The following is a 27,612-nucleotide window of genomic DNA, read 5'->3' as shown; positions in this document are numbered from 1 at the left end:
ATGGACAAGGATAAACTGTACACAGTCCACAAGAACATTATGTCAATAGCCTCTCTGTGTGTGTCTTTCTTAGCCTTTACCTTTCTCAGTCTCTGCGCTCTCTCTCTCTCTCTCTCTCTCTCTCTCTCTCTCTCTCTCTCTCTCTCTCTCTCTCTCACACACACACACACACACACACACTTATGTTTCAGTGATTTGAAAGCTTGATTCTGTTTATAACCTAAGCACATTCTAAATAAATCTAAACAGAAATGATTAATCTCTTTAATATGTCTATGCTTGCGGAATCTTTAGAGTTTCTTTAGCAGAAAATAGGTACATTACCATGGGATATATACTCCTAATATCACACAGTTTCGGGATGGTTTGGCATGGCTTGTCTTTCCTATCAGGTCATTGCTTTGCAGTAAGAGCTGTGAACACAGAGAGCAGAGTGGGATGCCAGTGAGCCTGCTACGATGCTCACGGTATGTGGCTGCTTCTGGCAGTCAAAGAACGTGGACCTTGGGCTGTGTTGTGCTCATCCAGATTCAGCCAATATGTGTTTTTGGGTTTTGGTTTAAAGAAGAAAATATAGACTGTTTTGTAAGGCAAAGGACACGTGTATAATATCCTTATGTATATGCATGCCTATGTACATAAATTGTGTTGATTAAATAATTAATTTTAATTTTCCTAAATTGCTCTTTACTATGCTTCAGGTTAAAGAGGCAAAACAATATTGAGGTGTAAAGTAAAAGGAGATGAAAAATGCCTTTGTGCCACCAAGGTTTTACTAAATGCTTCAACTAAGCTTTCTGCATGTTTGAACAGACTATCTTAACAAATCCAGGTCCTTCTCGGCCACAAGAACCTGTAGCATTCCGTTCTTCTTGCTTAGAGATGAGCAAGGCAACTGGGCCTGCCCAATGACACGTCACTCCGGGGCTTTATTTACACCCACCCTCCTGATGTCCCTGGCCCTAATTCTCACCTGTCCCCAGCCTCTGGTGAATTATTTCAGGGCAGTCCATACAACATCACCATCCTTACAAGGCTTATCAAATGTTAAACTGAGGATTTGGCTAAGCCTCTAAATTATCAGTAATACTGTGTGTAGATATGTGACAAGGCTTCCATGTTGCTCAGAGAAGTTAGGGATGCCAAGCAAAAGAAAAAGGAAGGGACTGATTCTGACTTTTCTTTTCTGATTCCTGTTGATTCCACCATATATTCTTTTCTGGGAAGGGGGACAGTGCGGGGGGGGGGGGACTTCCAAGCTCATCAGAGCAAGAAAAGATACCGTGATAACTAATTTATTTAGGCACGTATAAAATTTGTTATTCATTTGCTTACTGTATAATTTTCTATGAAGTGTCTGCTTAGTTGAGGTGATAGAGCAAGAGATCATTAGAATCCCTTTGTTTTAGAGATGGCACAGATCCTAAGTGGGACCTGAGTGGATGCTGCCATGTTAACTACAGGCACTAAATCCTACCTTCTCTGGGGGACACAAGAACCATAGAGTCTACCCTAAGAAAGTTATTCAGATTATAAACAACCATAGTGTTATGATTAAAGGTCAAGGCAGCAAGATACAAGGCACAAGGTAACAAGGTATAAGGTACAGTAAGGTACCAGGCAGCAGATTTTATGTAGTAGAGGAGTTTATTAAATGAGCATGGGGGAGGGAGGAAAAAAAAGGTGGGGAAAGGGGTACCACCAGAGAGAAAGAAGAGGGAGGGAGAGAGAGAGAGAGAGAGAGAGAGAGAGAGAGAGAGAGAGAGAGAGAAGAAGAAGAAGAAGAAGAAGAAGAAGAAGAAGAAGAAGAAGAAGAAGAAGAAGAAGAAGAAGAAGAAGGAGAAGGAGAAGGAGAAGGAGAAGGAGAAGGAGAAGGAGAAGGAGGTGGGAGGTGTAAGAGGCCTCGTGGAGGGTCTGTTCTTTGATATGGCCCTGGGAAGGGTCACACCCCCATGGCAGGTAAGCAATGACATCATGGGTAGGCCGACTGAAGCAGAGTGCTATTTTTCCTTCAATATATCTGCCAGGTAGAGAAAGGGAGAGGATGTCATGGGGATTTTCTCAGAGCATCCTGGAATTACAGATCTACACTATCATGTTCAGCTTTAAGTGGGTTCTTGAGTTCCTCGCACTTGTGTGACAGACACTTTACCCAAAGATCCATCTCCTGTAGCCCAGTGTTTTCATCATAAATCAGAATTAAGTTTATGATCATAATTAAATTATACTTGAAAAGCAATCATCATGGGAATTGTCTTCTAATTAATTTATTCATTCACTTTCTGTCTCCATCATAGTCCCTTCCTCCTCTCCCAATGCCACCCTCTCCCCATCTTTCCCATATTCCCCCCCTACCCCTCAGAAAAGGGGAGCCACCCTTACCTTCCCCATTCCACACATCAAGGTGCTGCATCAGGACTGAGCACATCCTCTACCAAGGTGGCCTGGCAAGGCCGTCCCGCCAGGGGAAAGTGATGGAAAAGCATACAAAAAAATCCTTGTCAGAGACATCCCCTGCTCCCTTACTAGGGGACCCACATGAAGACCAAGCTGCCCATCGGGTACATATGTGTGGGGGCCTAGGTCCAGTCCACACATGGTCCTTGGTTGGTGTTTTAGTCTCTGTAAGTTCCCCAGGGCCCCGGTTAGCTGCCCCTGTTGGTCTTCATATGGAGCTCCTGTTCCCTTCGGGCCCTTCCTCCCACTCTTCCACAAGGCTTCCTGCCATCCACCTAGTGTTTAGTTGTGAGTCTCAGCATCTGCTTTGATCTGCTGCTCTCAGAGGACAGCTATGCTAGTCTCGTGAGAACTGTAAAACCGAAAAAAAAAACCCAATATAATAAAGATGTAGTAATTTCACAGAAATGGTTAATATTAAGTAAAAGAAGGACAGCTATGCTAGTCTCGTGAGAATTGTAAAACAGAAAAAAATCAACATAATAAAGATGTAGTAATTTCACAGAAATGGTTAATATTAAATAAAAGAAAGACATTTGGTGGTGGCTTCCTGGAATTTATCGTCACAAAGACCAGTGGGCTGCCCAGCTTCTCCTGAGAAGATGCCTACAATCTTAGGAAACAGATGTCTGTGTTACAGATGCTTATGGTCTAGTTTCAGGTTAACAGTGTTCTGACACATACGCTAGATAAAGGATTAAATGCTCTACAGAGGAAGGGGAGGAGAATTAAGATATTAAACCCATTTTTCGGTAGAATAAATGGGCTTGCCTCCAATTATAGTGATGCTTTTAATGTAGAAATGAAAGGATTCAGATTTTAAATTAAAGGTCTACAAATGAAGATTTCAGAACCATTATTAAGAGTTTATATTAAAAGAAAAGAAAAAAGTTCATTTTCCCCCCAAAGTGTTTAGAGTTTGCCTCTGCATGTTTCAGACTAGCCTTGGGACACACACACACACACACACACACACACACACACCTACTATAGGATTAAAGATTTTAGAGCATCTAAGAGTGCATGTTTTTACTGTAAACATACAAAGTACACTAGAGAGCATTTTAAGAGTTTCACCCGGAGCCCAAACCATTTATATGCAGAACCTGTAATACTATGGCCTGCTACTTCAAAAACACCTCACCACACACATACATATATATACACATCCAGCCTTGCTTCTGTGTGCTTTTCTTTGAACATCTAAGCCTATGTGGGAAGGGCCTCTCAATCACAGACAACCGGATTTTCTTTGGCATTTTCCCTCCAGACATGCTAGGTTAGAAATAATGTAGGGTTTCTTGCATTAGAGAATTGTTGGAAAGTGAAACTTTGTTTTGGTAACAAGACTATTTGTACATACACACACACATAAGCTATGGGGACAAGATTTTGTAAATCAATCTGTCCTTGGGATGTGTGCCATATACATAAGGCTACTTGAAGAAACAATCTTTTTAATTATGAAATGTCATAGTTATATATGGGTCCCAAGCATCTCATTAGCGGGTTTGGATTTATGGAAGATAGCTTCATTCTAAACATGCAGCATGTCTACTGCAGTGCGTTTGCCATTGTATGTACCACACTTGTGGGTGGAACTACCCAAAACTGCCTTTCCTCTCTCTTTTCCTGAATGCCCTGCACTATGGTGTAAGATTAAATGAGAAACTACTGTTGGTATACCCATAAAATTATCTTTTGAAATTATGGTATGTATATGTATAGACACTCACACACAGTTTAAGCAGATTAAGAAACTCGTAGGTACACCCACAGATGATTTCAGTTTTCATGAGTATGGTGAGTCCATCAAATTACTTTTTAGGACAGTGAACGAATTTTCTCAAATTTACAGAGCTCATACCTGTTACAATGGCTTCCTCTGTTTTATATATGAAATAAAATAATTTTTTAATCTGTTCCTTTTCATGTCCTAAGCATGTTACGTGTCTGTTATGCACCAAAGTTTGTGTGTGATAAATGTGTGATTTTCTTATTCAAGACTCAAATGCTGTGGACCATGGTCAGTACCAAGATGATCAAGTCAGTACTTGACCATAAACATGCACATGGTTCAACGTATCCTCAAGAAGCCAGTGTGGTAGACCCTAGCCCTGTTTCCATTCTGGAAACAAGGAAATGAAGGGCTCGAAAGGTTAAAGAATTTGTCCAAGATCAGGTAGCTGGGCCAGGATATGACTTCCAAAACCAAAACTCTACTTTTTTTTTTAAAGATTTCCAACAAGAAACCCCTCCATGCTGAGTGTTGTCTCAGCTCTGTTTGGGGCTGGTAGGAAGCAGTTTGCCAATGTCCTCCTAGTGCCCAGTGCCATCCACGCTGCCTCTCAGTTCCAGAGCACTGACCTGCCAGTGATGTGCTAGGGAAAACTGAGCACACGGCCCTTCCCTTGCCCTGGGAGAGGAAGGCACCATGTGCTGAATGTGCAGGGTGACAGGTATGTTGTCATTGTCCTCAGGTGTCCAGGAGTACAGAGGTGGCACAGCCAGTGAGACTCGGGAAAGCTTCCCCCGCAGCGTTACAGTTGGATGACAGTTAAATAGTCATGGACTTGCAAAAGAATCCAAGGACACAAGGGAAGGCATTAGGGCAGAAGGGATGGACAGGAAAAAGACTTCAGGATGCAAGGGAGGGTCCCTGGGGCTTCCTGGACAGCACTCTGCCCTAGTTGATGTGTTCCAGGCCAGTATGGGAGCCTGTCTCAGATAGATAGATAGATAGATAGATAGATAGATAGATAGATAGATAGATAGATAGATAGATATAAAATTTTAAAGGTGGGTACTGCCTAAGGGAAATTGGTGTGATTAATTTAAAAATATAGCCCAATAAATGTTTATTATTAGGGTATAATTATTATGGCGGTATTTTTCTAGCCCACTATCAATAAAAACACAGACACCTTATATATCTTAAAACAGCCTTGCTTCACCTGGGGCTTGGCAGATATTAATCCTCTAAACTACCTCCCATACCTCCCTGCCCCAATACCATGCCATCTGCTTCTAGTAATTTCTCTGGGGCTACCTCCCATCCATAATCCCAAATACTTGCTAATATCCTTCATCTAGACCAAATCCTCCATCCATGCCAGCCATGTGCTTCTTACTCCACCTCACTCCTGGCCTCCTTCCTTCTTTCCTCTCTTTCCCCTCTCCTTCCCAAGATCCTCTTCTGGTATCTGACTGCTTCCCTTCCCAAGAACCTCTCTGCTCCACAAGCCAGTGAACCTTAGCCATGCCTGTCCCATCTGCCCTGCCCTGGTGTGCTGGCCTTTTATTGGTCAAACAGGAATAAGTTTTCAGACAAGGCAACAACCATCTTGGGGTACATGAGTCTGCTCATTTGGGCAGCAACCAGACCAACCCCCAAAAGGAAGAACCAATGATTATCTTCTAGCTGCCACATGCACACACAAACACACACACACACACACACACACACACACACACACACTATCTTAGTATAGAGGCAGGGCTTACAAGTAGTGAAGCAATCTTTTCCAAAACAGTGGAGATTTGTGCCAATTTTCACTATGGCTGCTGGTTCCACCAACACGTTATTTTCCCCTGGTATGTGGACTTGCTCTGAGAAGCCGTGTGTTAGAGCAGCGGGTAATTTTGCTTGACTCCAGTGGACACTGGAATCTTCCTTTCACTGAAAAGAGTTTAGCGGCATTAGTCATGTGACAGGGGTAAAACAATAGCCCAGACTTGTCATAAAACCATCAGACCATCTTCCTAATTCCATTGCTAATCCATAGGGTAAGGCTTTCTGTTCAGCCTTGCCAGCTGTGACATAAGTATTTAATTTAATACCTCTAAAATGAAAATATTCTAAGTTAAGGTGAGTCATGATCATTCAGAACTAGAAGTGAAGGATTTTTTGATTTATCATAAAAATAATTAAACGAAATTTGTGTCTGGAGAAACGTTGCCCACCAATGGCAGTGAAAACACTTTGTGTTTCCTCATAAGTGTCTATTGTCCTTGACTTGCTCTGGAGTCAGGGTCTTAGTCTTTTAGAATATTTAGAAAAATAGCCTTGTCAGCCATTTTTCTACAGAATGCTAGAATCTATATGCGGTTCTTAGAAAATACCTTTCTCTTTCCCCATACCCAGCAATTCCCCTTGTAAGACGAGTGGCTATTTACAATGTTATTCAAGTTGAAAGTAATTCGTTCACATGTATGGATGGTTGATATCTTAAGACCTGTGCGATTCATATAATAAATGTCCAACCTCTGTAAATGTCTTGTGTAGGACATTAAACTGAGGGCTTCTGGCCAGCTTTGTGTCCGTTTGACATAAGCTAGAGTTATTTGAGAAGAAGGAGCCTAGGTAAAGAAAATGCCTCCAAGGTTATGCTGCAATCAAGCCTGTGGCACATTTTCTTAACTAGTGATTGACGGGGGATGACCCACCTCCCATCCACTGTGCGTGGTGCCATCCCTGGGCTGGTAGTCCTGGGATCTATAAGAAAGCCGGTTGAGCAAAGGAGGAGGAGCAAGCCAGTAAACAGCACCCCTCTATGGCCTCAGCATCAGCTCCTGCTGATGTTTGAGTTCCTGCCCTGGCGTTTGTTTGTTTGTTTGTTTGTTTGTTTTGGAGAATAGTTTTGTTTTTGTTTTTGTTTTTCAAGACAGGGTTTCTCTGTGTAGACTTGGCTGTCCTAGACCCACTTTGTAGACTTGGCTGGCCTTGAATTCACAGATATCCATGAGCCTCTACCTCCCAGGTGTGCACCACTGCTCCTGGCTCCTCCTATCCTGACTTATATATGAACAGTGCTGTGGCTGTTGTTCCCAAGTTGCTTTGGTCATGGTGTTTCATCACAGTAATAGCAACCCAATTAAGACGGCTTCATACATGCTAGTCACGTGTTCTGCCGCTGAGGCCCACTTCCAGCTCTTATTTAATGCTCCTTTCAAGGGATGCTAATGGAGTACCTATCTTTTAAACAAAGATCCCATCATGTAGAACTCTTTTGGTATGCAAAGACACATCACTAAGATGTGGCTCCTTATTTACAGTACATGGGTTGGTGAATAAAACAGTAAAGCTTTAATATAATGTGCCAGGTCAGCATGAAGGGAGACATAAGATCCTCTGATATGGCTCACCTATAGGGTATTGCTTAGTTTTCAGTGTCAGCCATGGTATTTATATTTGGAAATATAATCAAAGGAACAATATGCCTGTGTCCTAAAATTCATTTCCACATTGTAAATAACTTGAAATTTGGAATCTGCAGATTTTGCTTCCATCTTTCTGTACCTATGACTGTTTTAAAAAATAAAAGTGGCTGAACTTTGTACATGTTGGTTTTTTTGTAACTGCTTGCATTTATTACATAACACAAATGTTTTATCCTGTTATATATTTCATAAAATATACACATGTCTATATCTACATATATGGATAGTGTGTGTGTATATAACCAGCTTGGGCTGCATGTAAAAGCCCTGCTATCGTTAGACAAGTTTTAAATGTAATTTTGACAAACTGAGTTCAGCATATGTTTTAACATAGCCACAATTCTTTAAAATAGAAATGAATTATATTAACTAAAACATATTGTTACTTCAGTTGCTCATTATATTTTGAGGTTGTAGAATTACATATAGCTGTGTGGTTTTTATTACAAGTGTACACTTTTTAATAAGTTGTAAATAAATCCTAAAATATGTTTTCTGTATTCAGTGTAACCTAGAATATTCTGAGATATATCTCTTCTCAGTTGTGCATAAAAATAAGATCCCTTTAGTTCTGCAAGAACTAATATTTTACCCTTCCATGGCTGCTTTGTGTTTTTGCCTTTTGTGTCTGTACGAACCTTTTGGGCAGTTATAAAATGTGAAGGTCAGCTCTGTCCTCTCAAGCCCTAACGTTTATTCATTTGTTCTCAAACTGTGTAGCTCATGTAGTTTAGCAAGTTACTTGTTAGCTGCTTTACATTTTAGAAATCACATGACAGGAGAATTTTTTAGCGCTTTGCTTTGTGACTTTGGTGTTCCAATTCTTTCTATCTGTATTTAAACAAGCCAAAGGAATATGGATATCTCACATTTCCAAGACTTGTTTTTAAAATATGATTTGTATATTTAAAAAAACAAATTTTTTTAAAAAAAAATGTAGTTCCCTGTTAGCTTGGTAAAATGCTAGCTCTGCAAGATGAGGTGTTGGGATATTTAGCCCCCGTGTAAAAAAATGTGCCATGAAATGTGTGTCTGAGGTTCCAGTATGGTAGCGTCTGAAGGATCCCTTGAACTTGGAGGCCAGCTGATATAGCTGAACCTGTGAGCTCCAGGTTCAATGAAAGACTGTCTCAAATAAATAAATAAATAAATAAATAGTGTGATTTAGGAAGAACCAAATGCTGGGCTCTGGCCTCTACATGCACAGCTACATGTGTGGACATTTTTTACACACACACATGTGAAAACAGTATGGTTGTCTTTCTTTGGGGTTTTACCGTGGAGGGAGGCTGTTGCTATTTAATCTTGAGTGTGGTTGACTTCAAGAATAGGATCAGGAGAGGACAGGCTGAAGGGACAGTGACATCATGCATTTCCTCGGCGCTGCTGATGCTAGTGGCATCATGAAATGTGATGCTGGGTTACTTCCATCAGGATAACAACCCATGGTGACTCACTGAGCCATCCATAACCCTTTGGGTCAGTAGGCTCTCAGACGTGCCAGGCATCATGGGGGCGCGATGAAGTCTATATTGCCATTGCTGCGTGGAGGGTTGTGGTTTTTTAATTAACCCAGAAAAGGGGAAACAAACACTCCTAGTGACCTCTCAGGATAGCACTGTGGGCACTCCTTCCCACAGGCTGGCACCTCTCAATATCACTCCTGAGAACTGAGAAAGAGAGCCTGGACAGCCTATTTAAATGTTTCTTTGCCACAACATGGATAAAATAGTGATGGCTCAGGAAAAAGAACCTGGCTATTCAAGGAAGTCTATAAAGAAGGAGATCTGGCTTCTTAGGTTCCCTCCCTTAGCAAGACCAGAAGCCAGAAGCGCCTGTATTGTATTGGTTATTTAAGAGTGAGGGTTTAAAATTCTTTCATTTTTGTAGCACACATTGGTCCACCTTTTAGCACCTGGAATGATGGTACTATGTGTCTTTATGGTAGGAGGCTGGGTTCTGGGCATGCCTCCAATGACAGTCCTGTCATCTGTGATAAATGAAGGCCTCCCTTTAGATAGGTGAGCATCCCACTTTTATGGAGGAGGAAGCCGAGATTAACGCTCAGTCTATGCATCCTATTTGCTCAACGTGCATTTGATGATCACCTGCTCACAGTCCTGGGTTTGGAAAGAGAGCAAGAGGTCACTGCCTCACCCTCCAGTTTAGGCATGGGCCAAGCTCACCAGGGTCATTTCTTTGAAGCTGTGGGGACAGCAGCTTCTGGGTGGGGTCTTCCCACTGGCCTTCCACAGATTAAAGAAGTCCCCAGGGCCTCTAAGGACAGGTGAAGTAATAAATGTTCCTCCCCATGAAGGAGACAGAGATGTAGAAATGCCTGTCAGCTTATAGACCAGAGCACAAAGGTAAGATTGAAATAAATGATTGGCTTGCATATGTACACTTTTGAACACTGAGGTGGGGGTAGGGGGGCTGCTTGAAGGTGTAGAATTTTGGAAACCATCAGGACAGCTGAACCCCATCTAGACTACAGCTACTTGGGCATTCAGAGATGTGCACAACGGCTTCTTTATCTCAAGGTAAGAGAAGCAAGGCTTGGAGAACAATAGCTTGATAGATAGCTGCTTGTGCTGAGTGGGAGGCTGTTAACTTAATATCTCCATAAACATTCATTCAAGTCATAAAACTCGTTTCCGACCCCTGAGCTCCCAGCTGTGACAGGCCACTAAGCCCTGCCTCTCCATGCTAAAGAGAGAGTGCAGCGGGAAGGTGCTTGAAGACGATTGGGTTGGAGGCTTTCGGAAACGGGAGGGTCGGCATGCGTTTGCAGTATATACATTTCCTTTATAGGGACTGTTCAAAGCACCACCGGAAGGAAGCCACCCCGAGAAAGGGGCGTGGCCTAAACTAGAGTGTAAATGGGAAACTGACTTAAGAAATTCACAGCAAAGCAGCTTGTCTTGTTGGAGATACCTTTATGTCTTGGGACTCTTCCCATCCGGGTGTTAGTGCCAATATTCTGAAAAGCGGCGCATGTGTGGTTGGCCTGTTCTACTGGCGCGCGCGTGGCAATCAAGAACAGCACTCGTTAATCCCAGTCTCCATACCCGCCATTTCTATGAGATTGCAGCTTTCATCAGCAGGAAGCCAAGGTCACAGTGACTTCTAAGGTCAGCGGGCACAGGAACTAACTGTAGAGTCCAGCAGACCTTTTCTGTATCTTGTCTCTGGGGGCCTTGACTAGGGCAATCTAGTCTCTGCGCCTCGAAATTCCCAGGTGTAAAATGGGGTCCTTGCTTGCTTGCCTGCCGCTAGAGGAGATCAGAAGAAGACATCTGGGGCAATGCAAATTCACATTTAAGCAGCAAGTAAGTGTGTCTTGCTTTTATTTATGAGGCAGCGCCCATGTTTCAGGAAGACAAAGTGTATTGTAATTTGGGGGTTGTTCAGTTTATTTTGCAACTTGTATAATAGGACCCTTGTTCACATATTTCCTCGTTTTTATGTTTATCTCTTATTCTTCCTTCAAAAGTTTTCCCTCCTAACATCGCCTCGGGAGCAGTAGCCTGCAGTGTGATTTGATAGCAACAGCTTAGGCCATAAGCCTTTTCTTTTACACTTTTCTGGGGAATCAACAAAATTCAGCAAATAATGAAAAATTGTCTAGTGGGAAACGGAAGTCATGAAATTAACAAGGAAATTGCTTATCATACGTTAAAATCAACAACAAAAAAATTAAATGTGTTATAAACACTAAGGAAAGTGGTCATTATGAAATGTTTTCCCCAGCAGCGCAGTCTGCGTAGGAAGGAGATGGTTCTCATAAGACGCTTCGCTTCGGTCTCAGACAATGGGGTATCTTTTGTAGGCATTTGTGATCCCATTCTGTGGAGCCCTCCTCATGGGGTGAGAATCATAAACCCTTCCTTCTCCAAGGACACTTTTGCAGTTCTTCAAAGCCACTCCTCTAGCTGACTTTGATAGCACTTACAACGGGCTATGGGCTACGTCACCAGCAAGTCTATGCGCAGGCGCCTCACCTCAGGCGCAGTGTAGGGGAGAGAAGAGGACGCGAGCCGAAGGTGCGAAGGGAAGCAGGTGAAAGGATCGGTAGCCAGAGGAGCGGGATACTTCCAGAAAGTCCCTGGTAACCAGAAAGGTGGAGGCTTGTTTTGTACAATGTGTATTGGGGTCCTCAGCACCGAGAAGGGACACAGTCTCCATCCGCGCCAGTCTCAGGTGACGGCAGAGGCCCTGGACCTTTCAAAGTTGTTTCCACTTCTATGAAACACATGTGTAAATTCATGTAGTCCATGCATAGTGAATCTACTTTCTTTCTAGATGTATTTTTCTGTGCTTGCTAATAACACTTTGCAGCAAAAAGTAGAATAATATTGACGTTAGCCTTAAAGTGTGTAAGTGGTTGAAAGGTCAGAGAGAAGAATACGGTCTTCCCTGAGTTATAAAATAGACATAAGAAAATGCGCCGCTTGAGAAGATTAGTAAACACATGTCAGCTTCCTCGGGTGATTGTATGTTACAAACACCAAATTGGTCATGAGAGAAAGCGGTGGGAAGGGATGTTAGAATCTTGTTGTTGTTGTTTTGTTTTGTTGTTGCTATTTTGTTTTTGTTTGTTGTTGTTGTTTTGGTTTTCTGAGACAGGGTTTCCCTGTGTAGCCCTGGCTACCCTAGACTCGCTTTGTAGACCAGGCTGGCCTCGAATTCACAGCAATCCGCCTGCCTCTGCCTCCCAAGTGCCGGAATTAAAGGCATGCGCCACCACGATCGGCCTGGGATGTTAGTATCTTTACAAGTAGACACAGCCCTTCGCACAGCAATCAGACGGCGGCCTGCTATCCAGGCAGCTAAGCCAGCTTTAACCTCATTAGCTCTATGATGGAGTATGCACTCACTGCTCAGCACAAGAGTGAGGATTCAGCATGGTGACTCCGAAAGATCTCGTTACGTTTATTTCAGACCAGCCAAGAAGGCTGATAATATGAGGTTTATCTTTGATTTTTTTATTTTTTTAGAAAGGAAAGTTTGGGTATGTGCTTACATACACTTCCAGCATTGAGGAAATTTACTTTCATGCGTTTAATATTTTCTGAGGGCCACTACACTCCTAGTATTTTTCTTGGGGAAAAAATGCCAGTACGCTGGACATGAATCACATGGGGTAATTTATCCGGGCTGGGAAGAACGTAAAGGAGAGGTGCTGTGCGTCGGTGCTCAGAGAACGTATAATCCTGATGAAGGCTCTTGGGAGTCTGTGTAGCTCAGGCTATCCTGCTGTTTGGTTGCCTTCCCACCCACCCCCCATCCCGCCCCATGTGTAAAATTGTTCCTGCTCAGGACGCACATCAGGAGTTTGCTCTGACTAGCAGAGGAAATGCTTGGTGTCGGAGCCATTAGTGAGGCAGCGATTGGCAGTTGTAGGTCTTGTAAGCTGCCACTGCTGCTAAAGGGCAGCAGTGTTTGTGACTGTGGAACACAAATGGTGGCCTCTGCTCAGAGAGGGGAAGGACCTCGGCACTCTCTGTTGTACCCTCACCGAACACGCAGGTGGCATCTAGTAACCACTGGTTGAGGAAGCTTCCGGGACTTCAGTAGCCAAGCAACAGGCACATGTCTGCTTCACAGTGCGTGTGCTAACATAGTCAGTCGTGGGGGCACACTGATTTTATTGATGATGGATTGAAAGTTATGGGACAATTAACAGCGCAGATAGTTTTAGAATTTTTGAAAACATGGGAGGTTTTCTAAATCAGCAACTTTATGAGGGCAAAAAAGCCGTCATGACCCAATAGAAGTCATACACAAACGTGTTGTGAAGGAGCCAAGCTGGTCTTTGGGGTTCAGCCATGGCGTCTACCAGGGAACGCCTGCCACATTGAGGGGCTATTGTGTGGGTAGTGGTGAGAGGCGGGGGGAGGGGGGCAAGAATAAAGTGAAAAGCTGTGATCTCAGATGGATAGTGAGCCGCCCAGCTGGCTCAGCAGGTGCAGGAATTGCCTCCACTCCTGATGGCCTGTGTTCAAGCTCCAGAACCAATTCCTTCATGATGTCTTCTGGCCTCTACACATGAACTCACTCTCTCTCTCTCTCTCTCTCTCTCTCTCTCTCTCTCTCTCTCTCTCTCTCTCTCTCTCACACACACACACACACACACACACACACACACACACACACACACTACATGCATACATATATAAATAAATGTGAGGGAAATTTTTAAGTTGGAGTCAGTGAAGTAACAATTTGGCGATTTGTAATTTGATATAGCAAACCGGTAAGAATATTCCATCACAGTAATGTACCATTCGGTAATTTAGGGGCGGGGACCACTTATTTTTCTTCTGTGCTCCAGCTTCGAATCCTTTGCTGTCTTTTTGTTACTTGACTTCCCATCAGAGTTTGAGGCTGTTGCCCTCTCTACCCGGATGTTGCTTTCGTAGTGATGCACCACATGTCCCCAACCCACGATCTGCCGCCCTCCTCCATGACGTTTCCAGAACCCCATCACACCTAATGCATCGCTGACCCTGCAGTTCTGTCAGAGACCAAACTCAGCTGCTGCTCTTCCCTCTTCTACACGCATATTTCTGTCACTCTCCGTGTCACTATTGCCTACATAGATGCAGTGTGAGGCGCGAGGTAAGCTTACCGTACGGCGGTGCATTTTATAGGAGCTGCATTATAAAGTTAACTAATGAACAGAAGCGAGTGTTCTCCGTGGACTCTGTTTGGTCTATCAAAATGTCATTTGGGAATACCGTCAGCTTCAACTCAGTAAACAGCTGATATTCCATTTTTATGGCATCTTTGAAACTCAGCATTAAATCTTAAGAAGTTTATTTTTGTTTAAGTGTGTGTGTGTGTCTTCTTGTTTACGCATGCACCACATGGGCTGTGGAGGCCAGAAGAGGGATCAGACCCCTGTAACTGGAGTTACAGGCTTTTGTGAGCCTCCTGCTGTAAATCCTAGGAACTGAAATTGGGTCCTCTGCCAACGCACCACTGTTCGTATCACTGACCTATCTCTCCAGCCCTGAGATTTAGCACAACCCACTTTGAATGAGCCATATCCCAGTCAACTGCACCATGGCTGTCGTGTTGAGTTCTATAGCTCTTAATGCTCAAAAAAAATTACCAAATCCCATCTTTGGCTTGTAACTTTCCAGACTTTGAATGCATTCTCCAGTTGCATGAGAGACGATTCAGTCTTGGCCCATCCAAAACTAGACCATGTGCCTCCAGGGCTTCCCAGCCTTTGAAGGCATCGTCATCTGCCACGTTGTACACTATAGAATCCACCCTTTGACGCTGAGTTCTGCCACACCCACAAAACCACGTGTGCCAACCATGTAGCCCTTGGCTTGGGACACTGGCCACCACTATTGCCGGTTCAGAAAGCCACGTCGGCATCCCTTCTCACTTGTTCCTTCCAGCTGGTCGTCCTGCCTTCCTCTTCCCAGGAAATGTTGCTGTCTGTATTCCTGCCTGGTTCTAATAATCTCATAGCTTACGACTTTTCCAATAGTTGCCATTACCCACAGGATGAACGCCACCAGTGTCTCCTTGTATCCTTCGAGGTGGCTTCTCTGCCTTCTTTCATAGGCTTCACCTTTCTCTCTTCCATTTCAGCTGCTCTGGCTTTCCTTTGAGGTGCTCACACGTTTCCCTGCCTGGAGCATCGTGCTTTGCCCTCTTGCGTGGCTAAGTTCATGCCCCTCTGACGATTGGTAGAGAAATGTCTCACTGGCTTTGGCCTCCATCCCTCTCCACACTGTCATCCCAAAGTTCAGTGATGGTGGTGCGTCATTGTGTTTTGTCTTCCCGGCTGGATTCTCAGCTCTGGGAAGAGAGACGTGGTTCCATCCTGCTTTGCTGTGTATGTAGTCTGTAGCCAGGTCCCTGGCCTTTAGTCATCATTTCCTGTGCATTTGAAAACATTGAATAAATCCATGAGGTGGCGAGGGTTGTGGTCCAAGGGTTACATTAATCCTTACCCATACAGTAATGACCTTTGGATGGCCCGGATTTTGCGTGATCCTTGATAATAAGAAGTTCTGTACCTGGCTATTTCTTATTTTGAACAAAGTATTTATTATTCAAGTTATCTCAGAAGTCTTACTTAAGAAAAAGTCCAATGTCAGGTATGGTGGCACGCACCTTTAATCCCAGCACTTGGAAGGCAGAGGCAGGCCAATCTCTGTGTGTTCAAGGCCAGCCTGGTCTACAAAGTGAGTCCAGGACAGCCAAAACTACAGAGAAATCCTGTCTCAAAAAAACAGAACAACAAGAAGAAAAAAGTCCAGTTAAAACTAAGCATCATCCCAATTGTGCTCATTTCAACACCCCATCTTAGCCGATTGATTTGGTTGGTCATTGAACTACATCCTACATTTTATTTTCTTTTGAAAAGCCCAGCCATGTGTGCGGGTGTCTGTGCATGTGTGTGTGTACACATATATTCAAATATTCACCATTGTCAGTTGTCGTGTACCACAAATAAGAAAAGTCATGTGGAGACTGAGTTAGCATTTCCAGTATGTCCTGCTACCTGGGCAGATGTGCATTGTCCGTTTCTCCCAGAAAATTAAAGGAGAAGTGAGTGACCTTCCGAATATGAAGCATCCAGTGTTTTCCATTAGGTCTCATTTGCTACACATTTCTACCTTTAAATTACTTCTGAGCTACACTTCTGGCAGGGCCGGTTGGAAGGCATTTGAGGATAAATATTCTCTCTGGAACCTAGCCAGTTACAGTCTTTGAAAGAAGAGCACAAAGCATAGCAAATTGAGATTATTCCATTGGATGTAAAGTTTAAAAGTCTGGGAAAGAACAATTAAAAATAAAAAGGCAGCCTTCTTTGGTGAATGCATTAGAAATATCATGTCAAAAAAAAAAAAAAAAAAAAAGAAAGAAAGAAAGGAAAAGAAAAAAAATACCATGTCTTTCCGGCCTTCACTTTTGTGTATCTGAAAGCCGCCCTGACTCTGTCGTTGGTATAGCATCAGTCAGTGGAAACCCGTGTGGCCTGGAAACAGCACTTAACCCAACAAGTAACTCATAGGTGTCCATAGCTTTTCCTCATCATGTTCGAATCCTGAGGAGAAGCCGGTCTTAACCGTGGCTGCTATTGCAGCCCTATACATTAACTATCTAGCTTTCAGAAGTCCTAAATACCTCTTAATAATAATAAACGTGTTGAGCAGTAGCAGCGGTGTTGACCTCACTCTGGAAACAGAGGAGCTGGGCAACAGACCTCACGGATTTCAGAGGTGGACAGATGTGACCTCTAACCCTGCCTGCATGGGCCCAGTGCCAGCGCCTGCACATAGCTGCAGCTATTGGAAGCTAATGAGCTGCCAAGAACCATGCCAAATGATTAAAGTCTGTTGTCTCATTTACTCATTGCAGAGGTTGAGGGACTCGCTCCCTGCGCAGTGCACACAGTAGGCCGTCCTGCTATCTGACTCTGCAGCTCTGGCTTGGGCTAGCTAACCTGCCTCTACGCTGTTTGCATTACATGAGTTAGTGACCTCACCGTTTCTTGTCATCCCAGGATTTCGTTGTGTTAAATAGAGTTCTAACAATTCAGCTGAACCGTATAAAGAATAGTTAAGAGTATTTTCAGTAACATTAGTAAACCTTTTTATTAGAAAGAGTCACATGACACCGTTTTCAGGAAAGTATTTTGATCAAAATTCTCCCACCACTGTTAATATTTCTGAAACTTTAAACCTGCAAATAGATGTTTGTTTTCTTCTTATTTGTTTATTCTTTTTGATGCTGCCACTTGAACGCAGAGCCCTGCCCGGGGCGAGCCCATGCTCCAGCCTCCAGCTTCCATTTGTATTTAAAGAGAGTTGGAATAAGCCAGTGGCAGCGAGGAGAATCAGAACTTTAGACCTGAACTTTGTGAAGTTTTGGATAAAAGGTAGGTCTGGTCTGGTCTTTCTCCAGATGCAGCTGCTGCCACAGTGACATCCTGCAATTAATTTAAAGCTGTGTCATGAATTGTCAACCACTCAATTCCTCTGTTATCCCAGAAGCTCAGCAAATAGTAGGGTGACCAGCCTCAAAATTCCGGATCTCAGCCAACCCCTTCTTCCCACTGAACATGCATAATTTAACCCTTCTAAATGGAAATATTTACCAGGTGTGTCCAATCCATTCAAATTGTGACACGGTATTGTATTTTACAAAGTCCTCATGAAATTTATTCAAGTAAGTGAGTGTATGCGTGAGCACACTTACGTCCCAGCCTTGTGTAAGGGTCAGAGGACAATTGGCTGGACCCATCCGCACACTCTTTCATCATGTGAGTCCCAGGGATTGAGTTGGAGCCTCTCAGCTTAGTGGTAGGTACCCTTACCTGCAGAGCCATTTTACAGCTCATTCTACAAAATTTATGGTCAATTACCAAGCAAGCAAGTTCTTTAACGATCGTTAAAAGCTGTTATACTGTCTTAATTAAGTTTATGAATTATTTTTTTATTTTTTGTAAGTTTATAATTTTGTCTTCGGCCACATTCATATGGTCCCTGACAGGGATTGGACATGGTTGGAAACTTAAAAATAATAAAATAATAAATAAAAACACATTTTATTACAGTTTTTTCACGTGTGTGACTGTGGTTCCTATTACCTAATCTTTTAATTTTTCTTATTTATCTTTAAGGAACTTATTAGTGAATATTTCATTTCTCATTTTTAGTAATATATTATGCTTGTTAAAGCTGAGATAGGAGGCAGGCATGGTAGGGCACGCCTGTAATCCCAGCACTCGAGGAGGAGGCAGAGGCAGGTAGATCTCTGAGTTTGAGGCCAACCTGATCTACAAAGTAAGTCCAGGATAGCCAAGGCTACACAGAGAAACCCTGCTCGGGGGGCGGTAGGGGGAGCTTAGATAGGAAATTTTGAACAAATACTATGGATAAGAAATTTGATCTTTATACCGTCCATCCTCACCTTGGACACTGAAGGTTAAAATGAATTAACCTCATAAACCCCGGAGTGCAGAGATATGCCAGCCCAGGCAGGAGTCCTGCAAGCAAGCAGTCTCCACTCGAACCTCCCAGCCAGTGAAGCCCAAGTAATCACTGAGGAGAGTTAGCCCCTCCCTCTTTTCTTGGCCCTTGAACCAATGGGATGCAGAGAGCCAGAGCTGAAGCCCAACCCACTAAGGATTAGAATTCTGTCCTTAGGCGGTTTTCTCTCAGTTGTATGGAAAGTGAGTGGGCATAAATAATTGAATTTGGGGGAAAATTACAAGAATTAAGAAGGGAGCTGATGTAGGGGGCGGGGCTCAGAAGCTACAAGTGATGGGCCTCGCATGTAGGCCTGAAGTCTGCAGGAACCATTGATGGAGCCAATGGGGTCTTTCTTTCGTTGCCCTGTGGTTTTCAGCATTCAGTTAAGTTGGTTGTCTTCCCTAAGTTTGGGGTAAAGGTGCCATGATATTAGATTTAATAATTACCCATGTTGTGTGAATTTCGTTCTGTATGCAACTATTTCTATTAATCCTCAAAACAGAGTCTATTTTTCTTTTTCTTTCCAGGAACAATCTGAAAATCTGCCCTTATCTTTAATAAACTAAAGAAAGCCTGTTTCCTATTCTAAGCAGTTGCCTTAGTAATGGATCCATTCCAGGTACTTTGAAGTTTCTCACACTCTGTAAGAGATGCCAGTTCCCCTGATAGCTAAAGCAATTTCCAGTAAAATACAGACAAAATGACTGAATTGGTGTTGCTGTAAAAGATCCCAGCATTGTTTTTAAAAAAGGGTGAGTGTAAGTCGAAGATAGTAGTTCTAACAGTGCCATAGCGCGACAGTCTGATAACTGCATGTGCTAATAAAGGCAAAACGGGGGATTAGAAGTTTTAGTCACAGCTAATAGCTGCTTTAAAAAAAATTCCCACAGCAGGTTCAGAACTGTGGGGAAGGATTACGGAGAAAGCTCGGCTTAGCGCTCCTATGGGGCTTATTATTGGATCAGTAAGCCTAGCCGCGTCAGATAGGAAATACAGGTGTGGAGTAGAGCTGGTGCGCTGTGTCACGTGGTACCTCTCATACTCTGTGTGCACAGAGCCCCAGCGGAGGAGTCTCTGCTCTTTGAAGTGCTCAGCCTCTTGCTAGATGGCACTTTGAGGTAGCTGTGACATTGGGGACCGACATGGATGTCCTCCTGCGCCTTTCTCCTCCTTTCACTGGCTGTGAGGCTCCGTTTCTTTGCAAATGCCTCTGGCTCCTCCTCCTCCTCCTTTTCTGCCAGTGGATTCCTGGTGGCTCTTCACGTTGGTCACGTGCTTTCTTTGGTATGCTTGGAGATCTTCGTTGCTTTGCTAAAAGCTGGAACTTGGGGTTGTTTAGAGTGGCATTAAGAAAGGCCGGCTTCCCTCATCCTAATAGTTGATCGACTTGAAATTTCAACCGTTGGTGTTAAAATGTTTTAAGGAAAGAACAAACGTGTCTGTTAGCTGAGCGAGCACTTAGAAATAACGCATGTGAAGGTTTGAACAGCTCCCTGTTGTTTCTGGATCCGGATAGTGCCTAGCAGAGCTGCGCAAGCAAAGCCTGAGACAGCAGAGAAACACGACACGTATTGCTTTCTCCATAGTGACCCCGAGGAACACAGAGCTTCACGTGTGTGCTGGGGTACACCCGCAGCAGCAGCATTTCCTAACCCACGCTGGCTCAGCGGGGTTCAGCAGGTCAAAGCCCGTGTCCTGTGTTGGCTGGCCTCCTCTGTGTGCTCTGGAGGAAGCATGAGACCTGCTTTCCGGGTGGCTAGGAAGGCCCGATAGCCGCCCCTGCTTCCATTAGCCGGTGTCCCCTGTGTTGGTAATACCGGTATAAAAAGCCGGACGGTCCACTAAGTGCTCAGTGCAGTAACGTTTGTGGACAGTTCATTCCAAAAACAACAAAAAGAGCCAAGTGTTTGTTTTCTACAGTCACATTCGGACTTTAAAGCAAACCCTCTGGTGCCCACCATTAGGGAGTCTTGAGTGGTCAACTCCAGTTTCCCAGATAGCCAGGTCTCACGGAGGCATTTTTTTTTCAGTTAAGGCTCCCTGTGTCAGATGACTTTTTGTCACGTTGACAGAAAACTAGCCCAGCATAACTGTTTTCACCAACCCCACTCTTCCACTACCTGTACCCCGTCCCACCGCCCCCCTGCAGTAGCCCTCAGGCCGAAGTACCGGATTGAAAACAGACGAGTCGAGGAGCAATGGCAGGGGCTTCCGTGTGAGTCCATTACGTGATCCTGTGACAGAAGCGTGGGTGGAAGGCGCGGAAACCATTTTGCCAGCCTGTTGCCTTGGACCACATTGTGAACAGACAGGGATGGAAATAACTAGTTACAGCTATTGGGTATTTTTTCTAGTTTTTAGCTACTTCCTAAATATAAATGGATATATTAAAATAAATGTATGTATATATGCATTATGTATTCCACATGGACTAAAATATTTTTAAGTATTTAAAATACTTCAAAAGGGATGATAGGTGGAAATGCAGATAATCTGGAGGACTCACGTCACAAATTGCAAAATGGTACCCATGCTGCTGCTGTTGGCCCTGGGACAGACTTTGTTTTCTTCCTTTGATTTTAGTTTCACTAAACTGGTCCCTTCATTCTTCAAACAAGTTGCCTCTGGTCTTAAGGTTAGAAAAGATGACCACGGCTCCCTGGCACTTGTTTCTGCATTGGATTCCTCCCTGTCTTGAGCAGCTGCCTCCTTCAGAGGGCACCTCACTTCGGGCCGCTGGGATTGCCGTCTCTTTAAACCGTGTGAGTTTCCGTCCCTGCTTTTCATTTGATTAGACCAGTCATGGATAAATTACAGAAAAGCGTTGATCCCACCAGCAAAATACATAGTGAGATGCTGCCATTGCTACTGGGGTATTTTTCTCAAAATTTGGATTGTTCTTGAAAATAGCATTTTTAAAAGTCAGTCGTGTTTTGCTCTTAGATTTTCTATTTCTTAGACAAGAAATACACTGCTTGTATGGCTACTGGGTATCTTAATTTGTGGGACACTAGATTGTTTAATTTGCATTTTTCAATAGTCAGGCAGTGAGTAGGACAGCCCAGTGAAGACTGACAAGCTTATAGCCAAGTGTACTTTTCTTAGACACTTAAACAGTTAAGCAGTAAGTCATTAGTTAGCTCTATAGGAAACACTGGAATTTCTAAGGCAAGGGGTGACTTTTGTACGCTACATCTCTCACTATGAAGGGGACACTTCCTGAGTGTGACCTCTGTGATAGTCATGGAGGAACATGAGCTGTTCCCACTCCAGCCCTGTGGACTCTAAAGCTACATCCTCACAGCACGGCATTAACCCGTTCTTCACAGTTGCACTGCCACTGATGGGGGAAATGCAGCATGTACACTTCAGGAAACTTGTATCAAATTGCCAAACGAATGAGAAGTCCAAGGTACAAACTTGGGTTTCTGTCTTTTTAATCACTTGGCCACCATACAATACCACTTTCCCGGAATTATAGGGGCAGCTTAGCCCTCTCAGTCCTCCCTTTCCCCTAACACAAAACCAAAACCAAAACCAAAACCAGAAAGTGAGCTCTCGTTTGTATACCAAAAGTGTTGCAGCTGAAGTGTTAGCCACAGTACTTATTGACCTTGACTGAAATGTTGGCCAAATTTTGGAAATGCACTGTGCATTTCCGCTCATCCAAAGAATCGTTTTTAATATTCTTTTTTTCTTCAATTTATTGTAAACAGCAATAGCCAAACCCAAATATTTCACCAATACTAAAACAAAAGCTTTTCATACTAAATTAAATGCTCTAACAAAACAGATAAAGTATGTTTAAATTTAACCAGCAGTAAATCTTATTTTTAAAATGTATTTGAAAAAAATACTGTTTCTTAGAGCTAGAGAGATGGTTCAGTGATTAAAACCTTTTACTGCTCTGCTCAGTTTCTTGTGCCCACACCTGGTAACCACCTATAACTCTCGCTCCTAAGGATCTGATGCCCTCTGCTGGCCTTCATGAGCACCTGCACTCACTTGCACATATACACATAATTTAAAATAAAAATGGATCTTTTTTTTTTTAGAAGACAGTTTCTTCTTAACATTTCTACTTTTTAGTGGACCCATTTTAGTACATCCATTAATCAACCACAGAGCTATAGATTCTTCATTAGACAAGTTTTGCAAAAATCAGGAATGACAAAATTAAACAGCAGAAAGCACATTAGGGAAGCAAAAACCCATATGATTCTTAATCCACAAACTAGAACATGTGAAACGTTTTATACTACATGTCTTCTATGTATAAAAGTCCCTGCTCTGCCGGGCTATGAAGCTATTGAGCTTGCCAACAGTAGCGCCCTCTGGTGGACTTGCAAAGATAGCGGAATGTGGGGTGGGAATGGGAGGCAGCACTGTGGACAACCCAGGGCCATCGCCCTGCTATGCACGCCACTGCGATGCAGTAACCTAAGCTGTTTCCTTGGGGTAAATGCTCAGAAGTGGGATTTCTAGGTATGATGAGCTTTTAATGGCATTTTAGATATAACTAAAATGTTTTCTAAAATAGAATTTGAAAACTGGCTGGAATATTCTGTGAAGAATAACTGGGCATTAAGCAGAGAAGGCTCTCATAGTTGTTCTCACTTTTTAAAAAATGGTGGATATTCCAATAGTTCTAAGACCTCCTTTAAAATGTCTCCCAGTTTAAACCAATGTAACCACTGAGATACCAGGGAGGAGATGACACTGCCAGTGGACGGCCAAGTGGTTGCCGTTGTAGGCAGGCTGAATAGTGGTTTCTCTGTGTGCAAGCCTGCGGTTCTGAGATATTGCCCTATCTATGCAAATGCCCACCAGTTTTTCTCTAGTCATCACCACTAAAAGCTTTTATTCAGTTAAACGTTGGTTGATGGGTTTTTTCCGAGATCCAGCACTCTATAAATTAACATGTCTCATAGATACTGAAATCCTCAGTCCGAGCCCTGCAGTTGTTGGCATGCACTCAATTTCACGCAGCCACAATAGAATCGCTGTCTGTAACAAGGGCGGGATTATCACATAAACCATTCAAATGTGGATTGCTAACCCACTAATAGTGCCTCATAGTGTGACCTTATTTAAGCTGAAGTCACGGTGGAGTATAATGGGCCCCTAATCCAGTAAAATGGATGCCTGATTAAAAGGAAGAAATAGAGAGATACCCCCAAGATGAGACTTGATAGCCTGTGACCATATGTTGGGGGAGGAGGTCCCCTTCTGTCACAGAGCTAGGGGAGGGGAATAGGGTGTAAGAGGGAGGGAGGGAGGAACAGAAGGAGACAAGCAAGGGGATAATAATTGAGATATAATCTGATTAAATTAATTAAAAAATTAAAAACACACACACAAAGTGAGAGAGCTAGCCATACCAGGAAATGGCCATATGAGCACAAAGGGTGCTGCAACAGAAGTCAAAGATGCTACAGGCTTCCTGGGTATCATCAAGGCCAGGAGAGGAGCATGCACTGACACCCTTGGGTGGCCAAGAGGGACCATGGCCACACCTTGATCTCAGGGGTCTGTCCTTCAGGACCTGAGGATTTTTTTTAGATTAAACTTCCCCATTTATAATGCTTTGCTTTGAGACTCTCAGCCAGTGGCTGTACCAAGCCAACAATGACAGCCACAGGTTTGTCTCTGCACTCAGCCCTACCCCTAAGGTCAGCAACTCCTCTTTTTCATCCAAAACATGGTCCCATCGATGCCAAGTTTTTGGTTGTAGGTGCTGTCCCATTCATGCTGATTCTGTCACCAGCCTTGAAGGGTGTTTCAAGCTAATTTTTATGTGCCCTTTTGTTTTCTCCGAGCAGACCTTCTCTTGTTTTCCACACATATGCTTTCAGCTTTCCTCATACTTTTCCTCAAGGCGTGTGTGACCTTTGTTCATAGGTCAGTTGTGGTCCTTCTCCACTTCTGGCTTTTACAAGTGCACCTTTCTTGTGTGCACTTCGCAGTGTTTCAAGCCCACGATTTCTTTCTTTTCTTTTTTCTGACTATACCCCTCTTCTCAGTGGAAAGTGAAAACTGATTTGATTATTAAATACATACAATACAAATTAGAAAGAAAGCAGGATTTTCAATCCAATTTTTTCAAAGCTTGATGCAAAGAGTGCTACTTGTACAGGCTTCCTAGGACCAGCCCGATGACTCACCCCAGCATTTTGATTTCCAGGGAATAGGGCTGGTCCATAGTCAGGTCTTGGACATTGCCTGTTCTTTCAGCAAACATCGGCCTGGTATACTTTGAAACAGCTCCCACAGCAACACACCCTTGCTTTTCCTTACTTTGTAACACCTAGTATTAGGTGCAGCAACACTGGCAAAAAAAAAAAAAAGAAAGAAAGAAAAGAAAAAAGTGGTTGAAATAAATATTCTCTCATGTAAAAGAATCTAGGCAGCAGCTGCCTAGGGCAGCCATGCTGGTTGTACAGAGCCCTTGGGTTCTCAGTCCCTCCAACCTTCCATTTTCGCAGTCACCAGATTTTAAGTGGCTGTCTCGTACTTTCTTGAGATGACTCTTGTGTCTCCTTGCCTAGAATTAAGTCACATGGTCATATGCAGAAATTGTCTACTTTGAAAATCAGAGTTCTTCTCTGGTGGCCCATATTTGACCACTTCCCTGTGGTAGGGAGACCTGGTGGCACTCAGAGAAAGGATAAGCAGGCTACCAAGACAAGACTTGGTAGCCTGTGGCTATATAGTAGGGGAGGAGGTCCCCCTCAGTCACAGACCTAGGGAAGGGGAATAGGGTGAAAGCAACAGGAGGAGGGAGAGAGGAACAGGATGATACAAGTGAGGGGAAAACAATTGAGATGTAATTTGAATAAATTAATTAAATAAAAAAAATTTTAAAGAAAATCAGAGTTCTTTTACTAAGAGTGGGGAACACTGACCAGTGAGATAGTTTTTCAGGAGGAGGTGCTTGCACACACATTGATTAGAGTGCAGAGGTGGGGAGCTGGGAGTGGATGCTCACACTCACCATTCAGCAATCCAAAACTGGTAATTTGTGTGTGACAAGTCAGAAATTTTATCTTCTCATTCTCACATGCTTGTTGGGATATGAACTTGAGAACATTTAGACAACACTGTCTCTCTTTGAATAACTCCATTTTCACTAGCAATATACATTGTTTCCCTTTCTAAAATAAAAAGATTGATTGATTGATTGATTGATTGGCTGATTGGGCATTTTTCTGAGGAGTCAGAGAAATTTTAGATATGTATGGGGGTGTGGGGGAAATAGGTTTGAATTATTAGTTTGAAATCTTGTATTTACATCATGTTTGTAGCTGCCATCCTGGACCCGGTCTCATATGTGTGTTCACAGTTAGTGTATCTGGGTTTAGTGGCAGGAGGGCTGTGGTCCCACTGTCATTGTCCTGTTGTTCTGTGTGGACAAGTGAGGTTCCCTGAGGGCATTTCCCTACACCATTGTCCTGGCCATCTTTGCTCATGTTTGGGACAGTTGTTTTGTGTACTCACTTTAGTTTTGCTTGTAACTCACCTGCTTTCTTTTTTTCTTGTAAAGATAACATTTAAAATATTAGAAAGTCATACCTTTCACGCATACACCGCCAAGAAAGTATAAATAAAGATTAATGTTAGACCTGCTGAGCCGTTTTGGAGACTGTGTGTGTCGTGTAGATGGACTTGTTTATTTGAGCTGCAGTCTCACCCAATAGTCTAGGATAGCCTCACGCTCACTGTGTGGCCCAGGCTGCCCTCAGACTTGGAACTCTGGCTAGCCTTCTGACTGCCTGGAATTAAACATGTATGTGCCACCACACCTGGCTATGTGTGAACTTTTAATATAAAGTCAAATAGGAAAATAACAGTGCATGTTCCATGTGAGTGTTTAATGCTTACCTAAATGTTAAGGTTTTAAAAATAACAGTTTTTGTCTGCAGAAGTTAGAAAAAAAGGAAAAATATAACATTAACATGGATAAAAAAGAGTGTGTGTTGGTGTGTTGGATTTTTCCCACTTATCATTAAAAAGGGCCCTGTTTTCAGAGACGTTACAAAATCGGAGGGCAGCAGGGCAGCAAGGGGAAAGCTCGCAAGCCCTGGGCTACAAGAAGCTAGTGCTCAGGCTGCTCTTCTGCCAGGACTTTGGATGGACCTTGGGAATCTAAAGCGATGATTCACAGTGAGCGTGAGCCAGAGGCTTCATCAATTAGGAAAACACAGCTTGTCTGCTCACAAATGCCTGCTGAGGATGAATTTGACCTGACAGATACTGGAGGCTCTCATTAGGATTAATTAGCTAATATTTCGTGAGTTTTATGAAGACAAAAGGCGGTGTATAGGTGCTGAGAGGTGCATTAATTTTTTTCCTACTGATATTAACACTAAAGTAGCCGCTAGATAGTAGGAGCTTAACCTTAGGGACTAGCAGCCCCATGGCCCAGTCGTTTTCAGTTTACGTTCTGATCAGCCCTTCATGAAGGTTTCCAATGCTGAGTTCTTCCTGGGTCGGCAGAGCTAGCCGAGAGGCGATCATGTGTCACACGAAGAGCAAGAAGAGAAAAGCCGTTCAAATAAATAAGTAAAATGAAACCTTTTCACAGCTAACGGGTTATAATTCGCGAGAGAACCATCCAGCAGGTTTAACTGGGTGGGTCCTTGCCATAGAATCTGTCAGAATTCATATCTGGCCGCCATTGCTTTCGCAGAGTTACCTAAACTTCCTTGGCCTTGCTCCCGTTTGAACCCTGGAGCACAGATGGTACATAGCTTTTGGGAGACTTGCACCACACAGGTCCCTGTGAGTCTAATATGAATAATAAGGTATATTGTGAGCGTTAAGAAAATAGGGGGGATCTTTGTGTCTTTCTCAGTAAAGAACTAGCATTTAACTGAGGTTTCTTTTAGTAATGAAGTTGGCACCAATAAGGAGATGAGTGTGAACTTTA

General features: G+C 43.2%; 1 protein-coding gene and 1 long non-coding RNA gene across 5 annotated transcripts in view; one reads left to right on the top strand and one right to left on the bottom strand.

Annotated features, from left to right (window-relative positions):
- The window catches only part of NR3C2 (nuclear receptor subfamily 3 group C member 2), a 302,223-nt gene that overhangs the window by 59,486 nt on the left and 215,125 nt on the right, over positions 1-27,612 (top strand). The gene's annotated exons all lie outside the window — the stretch shown is intronic.
- Positions 2,690-5,740, bottom strand: LOC311582819. Its single transcript, XR_014774252.1, has 3 exons — positions 5,530-5,740; positions 4,825-5,029; positions 2,690-2,809 (listed from the first exon to the last, which is right to left on the bottom strand). It is a non-coding gene; the product is annotated as an uncharacterized lncRNA (long non-coding RNA).

The sequence above is a fragment of the Acomys minous genome, assembly GCF_964271855.1.
Source record: "Acomys minous genome assembly, chromosome: 14".
NCBI classification, from domain to species: Eukaryota; Metazoa; Chordata; class Mammalia; order Rodentia; family Muridae; genus Acomys; species Acomys minous.
This window is presented reverse-complemented; position numbering and strand designations above follow the sequence as displayed.